General features: G+C 40.7%; 1 pseudogene; it reads right to left on the reverse strand.

The window, feature by feature from the left end:
* Positions 1-10,774: 10,774 nt before the first annotated feature.
* Positions 10,775-14,220, reverse strand: LOC129435317 (uncharacterized; annotated as a pseudogene).
* Positions 14,221-14,815: the final 595 nt, after the last annotated feature.

The raw sequence follows: 14,815 nt of genomic DNA on the forward strand, positions 1-14,815 counted from the left end.
GAATTTCATTTTTTAAACCATAAAGTATTGCTACATCCATATCAATAACCAGGCCTGCGATTTTTCTAGCAGATTATTTCAATACATCACTGTGATTTCCAGACCATTGACATTCCATATCCAGTTTGCAGTGCAGATGATCTTAAGACTGATATATATATTATTTTTTTTGTCATTTGGGACAAAGAGCATCCATCGCCATGGACGGTACATCCAATAGCCGTGTATTCTGACGAAATTGATGCACTTAGTTTGCAGCACTTCCACTTCGGCGCACAGTAACATAATCACTCCTGACTCCTCCCACTCTCGCTCAAACTTCTGTCAATGTTACTGCACCTGAGGTCGAAGTGCTCTTTCGCCATAAAATATAGTTTTCATTTTTTATCAGATTAAAATTTGCCATGTTTTATTTTGTGCCACCATACTTACTTGTGTAACTCCTTATGTAACAGTCAGGGAAAACAAGTGTTTGGTGGCTTCTAAATGTATCCCTGTTTGTATCCTAAGGAATGAATGGGGCTAGGATAAATGCTAACACATTCACGACACACGATGGATATGTATTAATTCGTCTTAGTTGAGGTAAGAACATAGAAAATATTGAAAAACTGTGGTGTTTTCCTTTAATCCTTTTTCACGTTTCTAGTCTTCTATCCATCATGGGCACCTGGGGCCGTTTGCACCAGCTGTGCGTAAGTTACAACGTAGCTTAGTTACGAGTAAATGGGCACTAAGTTACAACTTACGCACTACTAAATGTTTTTGCGCTGCACCATTAAACTTAGTTTAAACGTAACAATACGTTGTAACTAAATATTTACAGAAGCCTCTGTCCATGAATAACGATTGGAATAAGATGTCAGCCAGATTATATTACATCAATGAGCTCGTACTTAATTATGAAGAGCCGCAAGTTCGTCAACGAGTTTTCAAGAACTGTTTAATTGTGTATCCTTCAATTAAAATAAGATTTAAAATTTCTTCTTGTTTATTTTCTCCTCCATGTGTGGGATAGATATTTTCAATTAAAGGAATAGTCTACTCATTTTCAATATTGAAGTATGTTATTACCTTAACTAAGAACTGTTGATACATCCCTCTATCATCTGTGTGCGTGCACGTAAGCGCTGGATGCGCTGCGACGCTTCGATAGCATTTAGCTTAGCCCCATTCATTCAATTGTACCATTTAGAGATAAAGTTAGAAGTGACCAAACACATCAACGTTTTTCCTATTTAAGACGAGTAGTTATACGAGCAAGTTTGGTGGTACAAAATAAAACGTAGCGCTTTTCTAAGCGGATTTAAAAGAGGAACTATATTTTATGGCGTAATAGCACTTTTGGGAGTACTTCGACTCGCCTGAAAAGTCCGCTCCCCTTCTCACTCTCATAATGGGAGAGGGAGGGTGTTACTGCGCCGAGTCGAAGTACTCCCAAAAGTGCTATTACGCCATAAAATTGAATGAACGGGGCCAAGCTACATGCCATCGAAGCGTCGCAACGCGCCCCAGCGCCCACGTGCACGCACACAGACGATACAGGGATGCACCAACAGTTCTTAGTTAAGGTAATAACATATTTTAATATTGAAAATGAGTAGACTATTCCTTTAAAAGTGTAATGTTTTGAGTTCGATAACGTTTGCTTTAACGTCTTTTTTAACTTTCAGTTTTACGCGAGTCAAGAATGAGTTTGAAATTACGTACTGTTCAGACTATTTCCTGATTACACACTATAAGGCTTGTGATTGGATTAAGAAGAATAGATGTCATTCTATGCGACAACGCATTACTTTACGGAGAGCTTACGACCTACTAGCTACATTCTGCCTTAAGAACAAATGGTGCAACTGAATAAAGTAAAGAGTTAGTTATTAACTAGCTAGTAGTTACTAAGCCTCTAGTTTGGACTTTACGTCCCAGTTTAAGTAAGATCTTACGAATGACTGGTGCAATCTTACCCTAATGTCTAAGATTTATATCTCTTTTTCTACAATGTCTGATGACCCTGCGTGAGTTTGCGTTCTCGAGGTTCTGGGTGAGATGTGTTAAGTTGTTCGACTAAGCGCATGGTGACAAAAACGATTGACACGTTGTGCAAATGAGCGGTAAAAACGTGGTCGCGCATTCCTTCACTCACGAACCTTCCATAGGAATGAATGAAAACACTTTATTGCCTTTGCGTCAGTGCACACGCACAAGTGGGCACACTGCCGCATGGCAAATCGAGACCTTCAGCCTTATATATGCCGGGGCTTAGCCTCAGATGGTCCCGGCCCAATTTAAACCCAGCATGTACTGTATGCGGACACTCGCGTATGCATAAAAACTATAATATATAGATTTAGGATACTGGTTTGTTTAGGGCCGTGAGTTGTAGGTGTGTCATTTTCCTGCCACTACATTGTGTTTAGTCACATGATGTTTGGCTAAAATAATCTACGTTTTCAAAACTTACACCCCCTCCAAAATACTTTCGAACATTAGTATGCATAATAAATAATATATTTGAAACCTCAGTATGCAAAAACAGTATGTGAGAAATAACCAGATGCCTGTTGCTTTCTATTTAGTCAATGTGTAGATACTTAAAGGAAAACACCACCGTTTTCAACATTTTACTATGTTCTTACCTCAACTTAGATGAATTAATACATACCTAACTTTTTTCAATGAGTGCACCTAATCTTTGTACAGCGCCTCATGAATGTGTTAGCATTTAGCCTAGCCCCATTCATTCCTTAGGTCCAAACAGGGATGAACCTAGAAGCCACCAAACACCTCCATGCCTTCCCCACTCAAAGACATGAGTATTTACACGAGTAAGTATGGTGGCACAAAATAAAACTTTTGTTTGGAGCCATAGGAATGAATGGGGCTAGGCTAAATGCTAACACATTCACAAAGCGCTGTACAAAGATTAAAAGTGCACTCATTGAAAAATATAGGTATGTATTAATTCATCTAAGTGGAGGTAAGAACATAGTAAAACATTGAAAAACGGTGGTTTTCCTTTAATGTATTTTAGTATGTACACTCACAGTACGTAATTTTAGATACAGTGTGTGTGCCCATAAGCAAAGATAGACGGATACAGGTCATTCACATTTGCATTCAAGATGAATGGTATTGTTAACAGATGGCTCTCTTGTGGTATTAAAGACCTTTTTGGTAAAGCCATGAAAAGTAAGAGAAGCTAACGAGGTGATAAAACACATCTTATATGTCTGTTCCGGCTAAAGTGTTGTGTTTTTCTAAAGGCCAGTGTCTCGTTTTTGGCTTCTATCGCGTTGAGGTCCTTGTACTTGCTTCTCCTCATTATTTCTGTTTCTATCTCTCTCAAACACGCTGCTCTTTCTATCGTTCTTTGAAAGGAAAGAGAACAGGTGGCCAGCCAGTAAAAGCGGCTTTTCCCGTCTGTTCGTCCAAAAACCGAGAGGTTACCTGAAGTAAGAGTGAACCAGTTTAAGTGGTGGGAGAAATGAGCCAAACCCTGGCAGATACTCTTTTAACCGCACGCTTCGATGCTCTGAACCCTTCTGATGCACAAAAGAGCCAATGTGGAAAGCTTTTAGTTCACATTTTGAGGGAAAATTGAAGAAACTGGCAAAGGTAGGTAATCATTTCAGATTTGGTGTTCCATGTGATATGAAAACCCAAAAATACAGAAAAGCTGTATTTTTTGTGATATCTGCATTTCACGTCTGCCCACGCACAAAGCAGATAATTGTTCAGTGCGACCATCTAACAGCCTGTTAATTTCACTGCCAATTTCACAACACGTTTTCGCACCATCCATAGCAAACGGGAGCAATAGTTAAACAACAAAGGCTATAACTGCAGGAACTTCTGTTTTTGGAAACTGTCTGCACATTTCAAATGGGTAAAAACAAGAAACAAAGTGGAAAAATCTATAAGTTAAACATTTTTAAATGAAGTTAAATGAACACAACATTTTAAGGCACCATGAACACTTAAATTTTGAAGTTGAAACAGTGTACTTATAAAACGGTTTATTCCAGTCCTTGATTCTGATTGGTCAATAGCTATGCTTTATCTTCAATAAAACTGCTATTACTGCTGCACCCAACGATTTTGTGTTTCACTGCGCTGCAGTCTTAGCAATGTAAACATAATGTCTTGAAAAATCAGCTTTGTCCATAATTTGCCAACTTCCAAACTACGCGAAAATCTGTATGTGAGGCGAATACATATTTTTTATGTAACTTTAACTTACAAAGTTAAGTTAAACCATTTCAGCTTGTTTCTAAGTTATGTCAACTAAGTCAAAACTTAAAAAGGTAAGTTAAATTGACTTGCATAAAATAAGTTGTTTAAACTTCATACTGCATTTTTTTTTGGTCCGAATTCATAGTAATTCTTATTATATAAAACACAGAAAAGTGCCAAAATACTACTTCAGGCTACAATTTCAAGTGTGTATTCGATGGGCACTTTACTATCCCATGAGACCTCGTGATCTGAGAAGCCGCCAAAATAAAAAAGTGAATATAGTAAAATATCGGAAATGTATAAATCGGGCGGATCTTTAAATAATTTAGGTACCAAAGAAATGTATTATTCGTTTTTATTGAACAAATAAGAACGCGGTTCTTCAGATTACATCATAGGTCAAAGGACATATGGCTCACCTACCCTATCTCACGGCAAGTCGAAATATTTAATTAATTTATTTGTGTTATTGACACAATTTTCCGCTGTTTTTTGTGCCATTGGAGAACGAATGTCTTTTTCGTGTCTAGAAAGTATTTCTAGAAATAGTTTTTCATGTCTGTGCCACGACTTTATTTATCGTGTCATTATATATATTTTTTCATTTATTTTTATTTTTTATTTTTAAATCATTGTCGGTTGGGGTTGGGGTTAGATTCGGGATTTGCGTTAGGATGTAATTTTATGAATTGGTTTCTACATGTTTTTCTTTCACTTTTAAACCATGCTTGGAGTTGGGGTTAGAGTTGAGGTTTTGGGTTAGGATGTCACAGAAAGTGATTCCCAAGCGACAATGGTAAAAAATAGGAAGAAAACAAAATATAAAATGACATGATAAAGAAAGTCGTGCCACAGACACGAAAAACTATAGAAATTTGTCACATGAAAAAGACATTCATGCTCCAGTGGCACGAAAAACATGAATACATTAATCAAACATTTTGTGGGTCACATGACAATGAAAACATGGTGGATACAGTATGTCTATGTATTCATACAGCACCCATATAGAACATAGTGTTTTAACAATAAAGCGGTAGGTATTTCATCTAAATCAATATGTACTGTCACAATTTGGACGGTTTAGTTGCAGTTTACAGTCGGTCAGGAACTACATTTGTTCCAGCAGAAGAAAAGTTCTTAGTGATTTTACTTCATAAAAGTTGCATTAAAGTTTTTGCTTTAATATATTATGGTGTGGTGACCACTTTATAAACGCAACAAGGTACTAACAAGTCATGACTGAAGGAGTTGCATTGATATTATTAAGTGTATATTAATAATATCGGTTTTTAAAAGAACATTAATGATATTAGACTCTCAAAAAAGATTTTTTACCCAAACCTTTTCTTTTTTTGTATTTAAAATGTTGGGCAAGGAGCAGCATGTAACTCTGAGATTATTACTATGTAAAATGTAGCAGGTAGCCTAATTTTCATGCATCAGAGGAGCTCGTCCTTTAACGAACAGACTGAAGCGTAGAATCAAATCAGAGCCTGTTCTGTCTCTGCCGCTCTACTGAGCTACCTGCAAACCCACAGAATGGCATGAATATTTATTAAGCACATGTATTGGTACACTACACGTTGGCTCGTTAGTATCTAAAGGAGCATTTATACATCATAATACACCGACTTTACCTTTTGATGTGATTAAAGCCACTTTAAAAGTCAATTTTTTGACACATTAAATAAGGGACACTCCACTTTTTTTGAAAATATGCTCATTTTCCAGCTTTTGATTTTTGCAGTTTTGGAGTCCATTCAGCTGATCTCCGGGTCTGGCGGTACCACTTTTGGCATAGCTTAGCATAACTCATTGAATCTGATTAGACCATTAGCATCGCACTCAAAAAGGACCAAAGAGTTTCAATATTTATCCTATTTAAAACTTCACTTTTCTGTAGTTACATCGTGTGCTAAGACCGACGGAAAATTAAAAGTTGTGATTTTCTAGGCAGATATGGCATATTCTGGCATAATAATCAAGGACATTGCTGCCGTATCATGACTGCAGCAGGTGCAATGATATTACACACTTGCCCAAAAATAGTCCCCTGCTATTGAAAATTACCAATGGGACTATTTTCGGGCACTGCGTAATATCATTGCACCTGCTGCAGCCATGTTTTAAATAGGACAAATTTTCAAACTCTTTAGTCATTTTTGAGCGCGATGCTAATCGTTTAATCAGATTCAATGGATTATGCTAAACTATGCTAAAAGGGGTAACGCCAGACCCAGAGATCGGTTGAATGGATTCCAAAACAGTAAAAATCTAACTTTTTACTCTAGGGCAGCTGGAAAATGAGCATATATTTTTTTTTAAAGTAGAGTGTCCCTTTCAACAGGTTGCAGAAGTCACACTGCCCTGTTAGTTAGCTGCAAGTCCATTATGCTGTACAAAATGTTCTGAACTTAACAGAAAATGCATTATGAATTGATTTATCAATACAACCTTTTGCATTGTATGCATTTTATATTTATATAACATACAGCAGGGGTGGACATTCCTGGTCCCGGAGGGCTACTGTCCTGCAAAGTTTAGCTCCAACCCTAATCAAACACACCTGAATGTCATTTCCAAGTCGTACTAAAGCCTTTGGTTGGGATATTTGACCCAACAATAGGTTAAATTACAACCCAAAAGGTTTTCAGCCTTCAGCTGAAACGTTTTTTTGAGATCATGAGATCCATTTCAGTTACTGTAAGTGACCCTAAATATTTGACCGTATTGGGTGTGTATAAATGTCATACACCAGTCATGTCTGACAGATGTTGTTTAGCAGTCATCAATAGCAGCAGGACTAGGCCTTCTCCCAGGCCTAGGCGAGTCGGATCAATGACGGGCGAAACCTCACCCCCGTGTTTCTCCATCATAAATCCCAGTTTGAGCTGAAATCAGAGACGGTTACTTCACTCCTCTAATCTGTGATGGGGTGGGAACATTAATCTCAATCAGATGGAGGGACAACCATTTTGAAGCTCTCTGCATCTGGCAGGCTCCATTTTGTTTATAAATGATCTGAGCCGAGAGTGGACATCAAGGAGAGCGAGAGAGCCATCAGCGAGGGCCTTGATGAGCCCTGCTCACAAAACTGCATTCCCTTCTGGGATGTTTTAAAGAGACTTTCTTTAATGGTGTAATCCATAAATGCTGATACGCCCTAACTGTGCCCGAGTGGTTCGCTCAGGGGCCAAATCGAAAACATTGTTTGTTAAAAATGCGAGCGGAGTCAGCGTCCGAGCAAATAGAACTATTGTTATTGTTTGAAAGTGTTCATTATTGCACTACGACTAATGGACGGTAACGAATGGAGAGTCGTTCAATTTATCCTTTCTGTTTTAGCTGAAATTTAAGCTTTTGCCGGGAGACTTTGGTGTGGCTGCACTATTAAAGTGATCTTGCCTTTTATTTGCCGTTGCTTGTTTAAAATATAAATAGATTACTTTATAACAAACAAATCTTGCAATATGATTGCTGTGTTGCCATGACTGTTGAATATTGTTGGCAAGTTTTGGGTCCTGAACAGTCAGATATTTGGGTTTGTGCATTGACTAAGTTTAGGAAAATTACTGCAATAATACAGTATATGATGAATAACATTGATTTAACTAAAGTAGTTTTCATTTAATTTAATCATTTTAATTTCTCAATGCACGCAAGAACTCTTGCCTTATGTTACATTATACATCAAAGCTTCAGTAGATGAATAGAACTGGATTACAAACAGTGCTCATTTACACTAACAGTGTAATTTTTAGGGTTTGGTAATTCAGTTTTATGATGTTGTGTAATGGTACAGTGCCCTCCAGGAGAGGAAATAAACGTGAAAGCTTTTACTGGGATCAAACACAGCTTTAAAGATCCATCCACCTACATGAATTGACCGATTATTTAACAGAAGGAGGCAGAGGCTTCAGTGCATGAAATAAACATCTGTGTTAACTTCGGCCCTCATCTCAGACTCTGCTATGTTCACTGCTTCCTTTTCGCTAACTTAACTTAGTGATTTTAACTGTGATTTTAAATTGAAAAACAAAAACCTTTAACACCTATTTCAAAATTTTCATTCAGTGGCACACCAGCTAGGTTTACACGAGGTTTCAGTGGCGGCCGGTAACACTCGATGCATGTATGTAGCCGGTCATGTGAGTGGTTCCTTTTTTCAAAATATGTGTTCTGCGCATGGAGAGATACTGTGTGCATCATGTGTCTTGTCAAAATAAGTGTCTGCTGCAGATGCATCTAAAGGGTTTATGATAAAAGAGACGCTTGCGTTTGCCAGATACTCACATAATCTCATGCGAAATCAGAGTTTACTGGTAAGTGACTGTCTTGCATGTATTTTGTGAATGTGAGCGTCTCTTTTATCATAAACGGTTTTGACGCGTGTGCAGCAGGCAGTTATTTTGACAAAACACGTGATGCATGTGGTTTACATGATGCAACAAACACACATCTTGAAAACGCAAGCAACACACTTGACACTCCGAACACTCATTTTGAATTAGCGCCCATCGGATGAGAAGTCAAGTTTTGCAATGTTTGTCGATTAAAACGATTGCAAAATGACGCCATTTCCATTAACCAATGTTATGTGACTAAAATGTAAATTTTTCCTTTTGTAATAATAAGTCATGATTATATGTCTTAGTAGGTTTATGTATATCGCAGCCACAGCACTAGCCAATACTTTGAATCAAAGGAGAGGCAGTCGTGTTATCCAAGCATTAATGGCAAAGGAAAGTCCCCTTAGTTGGGACTGGGAGTGGCCATGTATGAGTTGTTCTGGGGAGGTTAGAGTAAGTAATTTTGCATATTTTATAAATTGCAGTTTTGTGATATATTACTTTTTCAAATTGCCTAAAAAACGAAACCTTTTTTACAATATATGTGAGTATTTGTGAAATTGACATGTTTGCATTGGGTGTATTTTCAAGTGTTATGGAAATGCAACTATTGGTTGCAAACTTTTTTTGACCCTCCCCCACACTGTATAAACTACCCAATCTCACGACAAGTTGTGTTATAGTCACAAAATATTTGATTAATTTATTCGTGTTCATGGCACGATATTCTGCTTTTTTCGTGCCATTGAGCACAAATGTCTTTTTCGTGTCACACAGCACGAATTTCTATAAATAGTTTTTCGTGTCATTTTATGTATTGTTTTCTCATTGTTTTTCCTATTTTCTTACCGTTGTCGCTTGGGGTTGGGGTAAGAATCACTTTCTGTGACATTTCAGACATCATAACCCAAAACCCAAGCGAAAATAGCTTTAAAAGCGGAAGAAAAACACGTAGAAACAAATTACATCCAAACACAAACCACAAAGAAAAAAAGCATAATATCATGCCATGAACACGAATAAATTAATCAAATATTTTGTGACTATAACATGACTTGCTGTGAGAAAGGGTAGGTATAACTTCCCTGTTGCACGTTTAATGTCAATTAATATTAACTTTCTTGACTAGTGAGGAGTTGCTATTAATGATAAAAATAAAGTTAAAATAACGTAGCTAATTTTTATAATTTAAAGTAACTCCCCACAAGTCAAGAAAGTTGAAATGAATAGTAAATTGAAATTGATTAAACTTAAAAGTGTAAGCGTGACAAGGATTTTTTTACAGTGCACATGTAATTAATTGTCAAAAAATATGAAATATGACTAAAAAGTATATGAAGAGTTTGGTTCCAAAACGTAATAAATCCATTTGGACTAATTTATGTAAAAATGTGTTTTCTATACCAAGAAAGTGACAAGATGAAAACCACTATTTTCTGTTACAGACTTTCACATAGCATCTTTAGGTTATAAAAACATAAAAAAATTGAAATCCATAATTTTATTTTCAAAGATTTATTATAAAAACTGACATTTTTTCAACAAAATGCAATAAATCTATTGAATCAATATATTAATGTGCATTCATCTTTGTCATGTTATATTAATTTAGTTGACTAGTGGTACACTGATTAAACATACATTTTAAATAAAAAACACTTATTTTGTCATATTAATAAAACTTTATTAACTTTATTGACAGCGATCAGCTGTAAAATGTTTTGGTCCTGCTCGATTTTCATTGACTTCGAATAAAATAATGTTAAGTTTTTCGTAAGATCCCCTGGGATCAATGTGTTAGCTGAGGCTTGATGCTGTTGTGTGAGAACAAGTGTCCTACGTTTCTTCCCCACCACAGGTTTATCAATGCTATCAAAAGTATTATTTTGTTTTTGTTTGTTTGTTGATCAAGAAGTACAAAGTAGATGAGGAAAACGTTAGGTTACTTACGTAACCCCGGTTCTCTGATAACATGAGTGAGGTATCTCACTATGGGAAACGCCTCTGGCGTGACAGATCATGGAAGCACCAATCACACCACGTCTGTCGGTTGACAGACCAATCACGGCAGTGATGCTGGAGTCCCGCCTCCCCACCTTAAATATCACTGCCTTTGGTACCTTACTTCATTCTCAGCATATCTCTTCTCCGTGTAGCTACTGCAAGGAGGATGGTGTGGTGAGATACCTCACTCATGTTATCAGAGAACCGGGGTTACGTAAGTAACCTAACGTTCTTTTTCAAACATTCGCTCGGTATCTCACTATGGGATATAGACAACTCCCGTATTGCAGATATGCTGTCCGAAGCAGGCTTGTCAACCAACCCGTGATTATGCAACTTAACTTAAAGTCATTTGAGCAGCTACCTTCCTAATAGCATACTCATATTATGGCCAAATTTTACACACTTAAGACAGAATGAGCCAGCGATGGCTCTGTGACGTCCAGTCTATAAAATCGAACAAACGTGTGAGGCGAAGCCCAACTTGCTGCCGCACATATGTCCTGAACTGAGACACCTTTAAAAAGTGCCCAAGAAGTGGCCATACCTCTGGTAGAATGAGCTCTCAACCCCGCTGGGGGAGTAAGACCTCTGCTATTATAACTTAATATAATAGCTTCTACCACCCAGTGAGACAAGCGCTGACGAGAAATAGGTTTCCCTTTGTGAGTGTCAGCCCATGAAACAAATAACTGATTATTCTTCCTAATCGCCCTAGTTCTGTTCACATAGCAACTTAATGCACGAACCGGGCACAAGCAATGAAGTCGCTCTTCTTCTGGTGAGGAAAAAGGCGGCGGGTGAAAAGCCATTAAATCCACTTGTTTACACGCGAGAGCTGACTCGCTCACTTTAGGTATAAACGCTGGATTTGTTTTAAAAGTCACTCTAGAGAGATCTGTAGCAAACACCATACAAGAGCTATGAACAGACAAAGCATGAAGTTCACTAACACGCTTTGCCGTTGAGAGAGCCAACAATAAAGCCACCTTTAGCGAAAGGAACTTTAAATCAATATCATCTAAAGGCTCGAAAGGGGGCTGAGATAATGCATTCAGAACCACGGATAGGTCCCACGGCGGAATCAAGGGCTTCACAACCCTTTTCAAACGCCTTGCACCTCTCATAAACCTGCTTATTAGCGGGTGCTGACCAACCGTATTCCGGTCGAAACCCACATGACACGCCGAAATTGCGGCTAGGTATACCTTTATCGTAGAAAAAGATCTGCCCTTGTCTAAAAGATCTTGCAGGAAACACAACACTTCAGCCAACGAGCAAATAAAAGGAACCGTATTCCTGAGAGCGCACCAGCGCTCAAAAACGTTCCATTTCTTATCATACACAGAGCGCGTTGACGCCGCCCGTGCGCTCTGAATCGTCTCAATAACCGCCGGCGACAATCCGGTGGCACTTAAGTTTAACCTTTCACGTGCCAAGCCCAAAGAGCTATTTTGTCTGGGGCAGGATGGAAAATCTCTCCTCGCGCTTGTGACAGAAGGTCCCTGCGCAGCGGGAGAGGCCACGGCTGGTCGCATAGCAACTGCATTATCTCCGCCAGCCAGATCCTGCCTGGCCAGCGTGGAGCGATCAGTATTACCGAATGTCCGTGCTCTCTTATCCTTCTTAGAGTTGGCACAATCAGGCTCAGTGGGGGGAACGCGTACAACAGAGCTTTTGGCCACGGGTGTGCTAGAGCATCCACACCCATAGGTGCACTCTCTTGCTAGAGAGAAGTATAGAGGGCAATGAGTGTTTTCGTGCGAGGCGAAGAGATCTACGGCAGCTCGGCCGAACCTCAGCCACAGCTGACTCACCACCTCCGGGTGGAGAGTCCATTCCCCGTACAGGGGATTCCCTCTGGACAGAAGGTCCGCCCCCGCATTCAATATCCCTGGGACATGTGTCGCCCGTAGTGAACGAAAATGCTTTGTCCCCCAAACGATCAGCTTCTGTGCTAGATAATGAAGCTGAGCAGACCGAGTGCCCCCCTGGCGATTTATGTATGCCACCGCCGTTGTGTTGTCTGATCTGATCAGAACGTGGTGGTTTCTTAGGAACCGCACAAAATGCTTTAGTGCAAGGTAAACTGTTAATAGTTCCAGAAAGTTGATGTGCGCGCTCTGGAGCGTGTCGGGCCATTTTCCATTTATTGCTCTGCCCTCGTACACTGCACCCCAACCCCACAGAGATGCGTCCGTCGTCACCACTTTCCTCTGTGAGACCGTCCCTAACGGGGTTCCCGACTCGAGAAAAGAGCGTTGTCTCCAGTAACGGAGGGCATCCATGCACTGTGACGACACTACCACCCTGCGGTTGAGGTGACGTTTCGGGCACAAGCGCTGCGCCGCTATCCAGTGCTGAAACTCCCTCATTCGCAGCAATCCCAGCGGAACGACTGATATCGTAGAGGCCATAAGCCCCAGGAGGCGTAAACACAGTCTGAATGAAACCTTGTTCCCCTTTTGAAATAGGGCAAGGCAACCGCGAATCGATTTGATTCGTTCCTCCGATAGAAAAGCCAGATACCGGGCTGAGTTCAGTCTGAGCCCTAAGTAAATTATCTCTTGTGTGGGTACTAAGCAGCTCTTTGCCTCGTTTATGTTGAAGCCTAAATTCACTAAATGAGACACGAGCTTTTCCGTATCCCTCTCCGCCTGTACTCGTGACGGGGCACAAAGGAGCAAATCGTCTAAATAAGCTGTCACTCTGAGCCCCGCTACTCTTAACGGCGTGAGCGCTGCCTCAACACATTTGCTGAACACCCTCGGTGCTAAAGAGAGCCCGAATGGAACCGTCAAAAACTCGTAGGCTGTGCCTTGATAGGCAAACCTGAGAAATTTTCTGTGCGCTGGGTAAATGCTTATGTGAAAGTAAGCGTCCTTCAGATCTACTGATGTACACCAGTCGTTTGGACGAATAAATTGACACAGTGTTTTGAGTGTGAGCATTTTGAACTTGTACGTCCTGAGGTGTTTGTTGAGGCTCCGCAAATCTAGGATGGGACGGAGACCCCCCCCTCGTTTCGGGATGAGAAAATACCGGGAGTAAAACCCCTGATGGCTGTGCTCCGGTGGTACCACCCGAATGGCTCTTTTGCTCAATAAAGAGTTTATTTCCTCTTCTAAAACCTGAGCCGAGGCCCCTTCTGCTGTTGACATTAGAATTTTGCTGAAACGTGGTGGTTTTACAGCAAATTGCAGCCGATAACCCCTTTTTATCGTGGACAAAACCCAGGGGTGTACTGCGCATGCGCGCCAATTCGCCGACTGAACAGCAAGGGGGCCGCTGAAACTCTCGTTCACCAGTGGCGCGGTGGCGCCATCTAGTGGGAGAGCTGGGGATTGCAGCTCCGAAACAGACAGATTCATTGTCATTTGTGTCTTTATTTTTATATGACTTTTTATTTTTATATTTGAACATTGCTGTGCCCTCGGCGCATTGCCTGGATGCACAGGGACTGATTTTATTAAACTCACACCACACTTGTGTTTGTGCAAACTGTCCTCTGTCCTCCGTTTCAACCCCGTGGGTGGAGGAAGGGAATTTCTTAAGCGGGGCACTGGGGGGAACTGGTGCCGAACTCACGCTTGACCTGGTTGAACACAAACCTGTTTCGTTGAACCATTCCCGATTCCCACACCTTCTCTTGGTGGGAGGGGGAGAAAATAACCTTTTTGAAGGGAGGAACGTGACAGAGACTCCGTGAGTGCTGCCGTTTATCCCGTCGTCCTGTGCGGGAAATGTTAGGTTGCCCGTCGTTTCTTGCCGCCCTGAGGGTTAGCCGGCCGGTGTCTAGCCGCAGCCGCTGCATAAGACGGTTTATCTCTCGGCGGAGCGGGCTTTGACTGCGGTTCTGCCTGTTGAGGCTGTGCAGGTCTATGGCTGTGACCTCTAAATGCTACCTGGCCACCCCGGTGAGGGGCATCAAAACTGGGTCTCGCCGGCGGAGGGGCCCTAGCGGTATGCCTCCGGGGAAGGCATGTTTGAAAAGCTTCCCCCTCCTGTTTCTTTAAGTCACACCGCTGCCTCATAGCCGCGACCGAAGCTCCGAAGAGGGCTTTGGGCTCAACCGGGGCGTCCAGGAAGTCCAGCTTTTCTCTATCTGACAGTCCCGACAGTCCCAGCCAAAGAGCTCGCTCCCCTGCCACCGCCAGGCCCATGCTACGGCCACAGCTCTGGACTGCGCCCCGAGACGTTCTCAGATTAAGATCTGAAATAAC

This window comes from Misgurnus anguillicaudatus, chromosome 8 (genome assembly GCF_027580225.2).
Source record: "Misgurnus anguillicaudatus chromosome 8, ASM2758022v2, whole genome shotgun sequence".
In the NCBI taxonomy this organism is placed as follows: domain Eukaryota; kingdom Metazoa; phylum Chordata; class Actinopteri; order Cypriniformes; family Cobitidae; genus Misgurnus; species Misgurnus anguillicaudatus.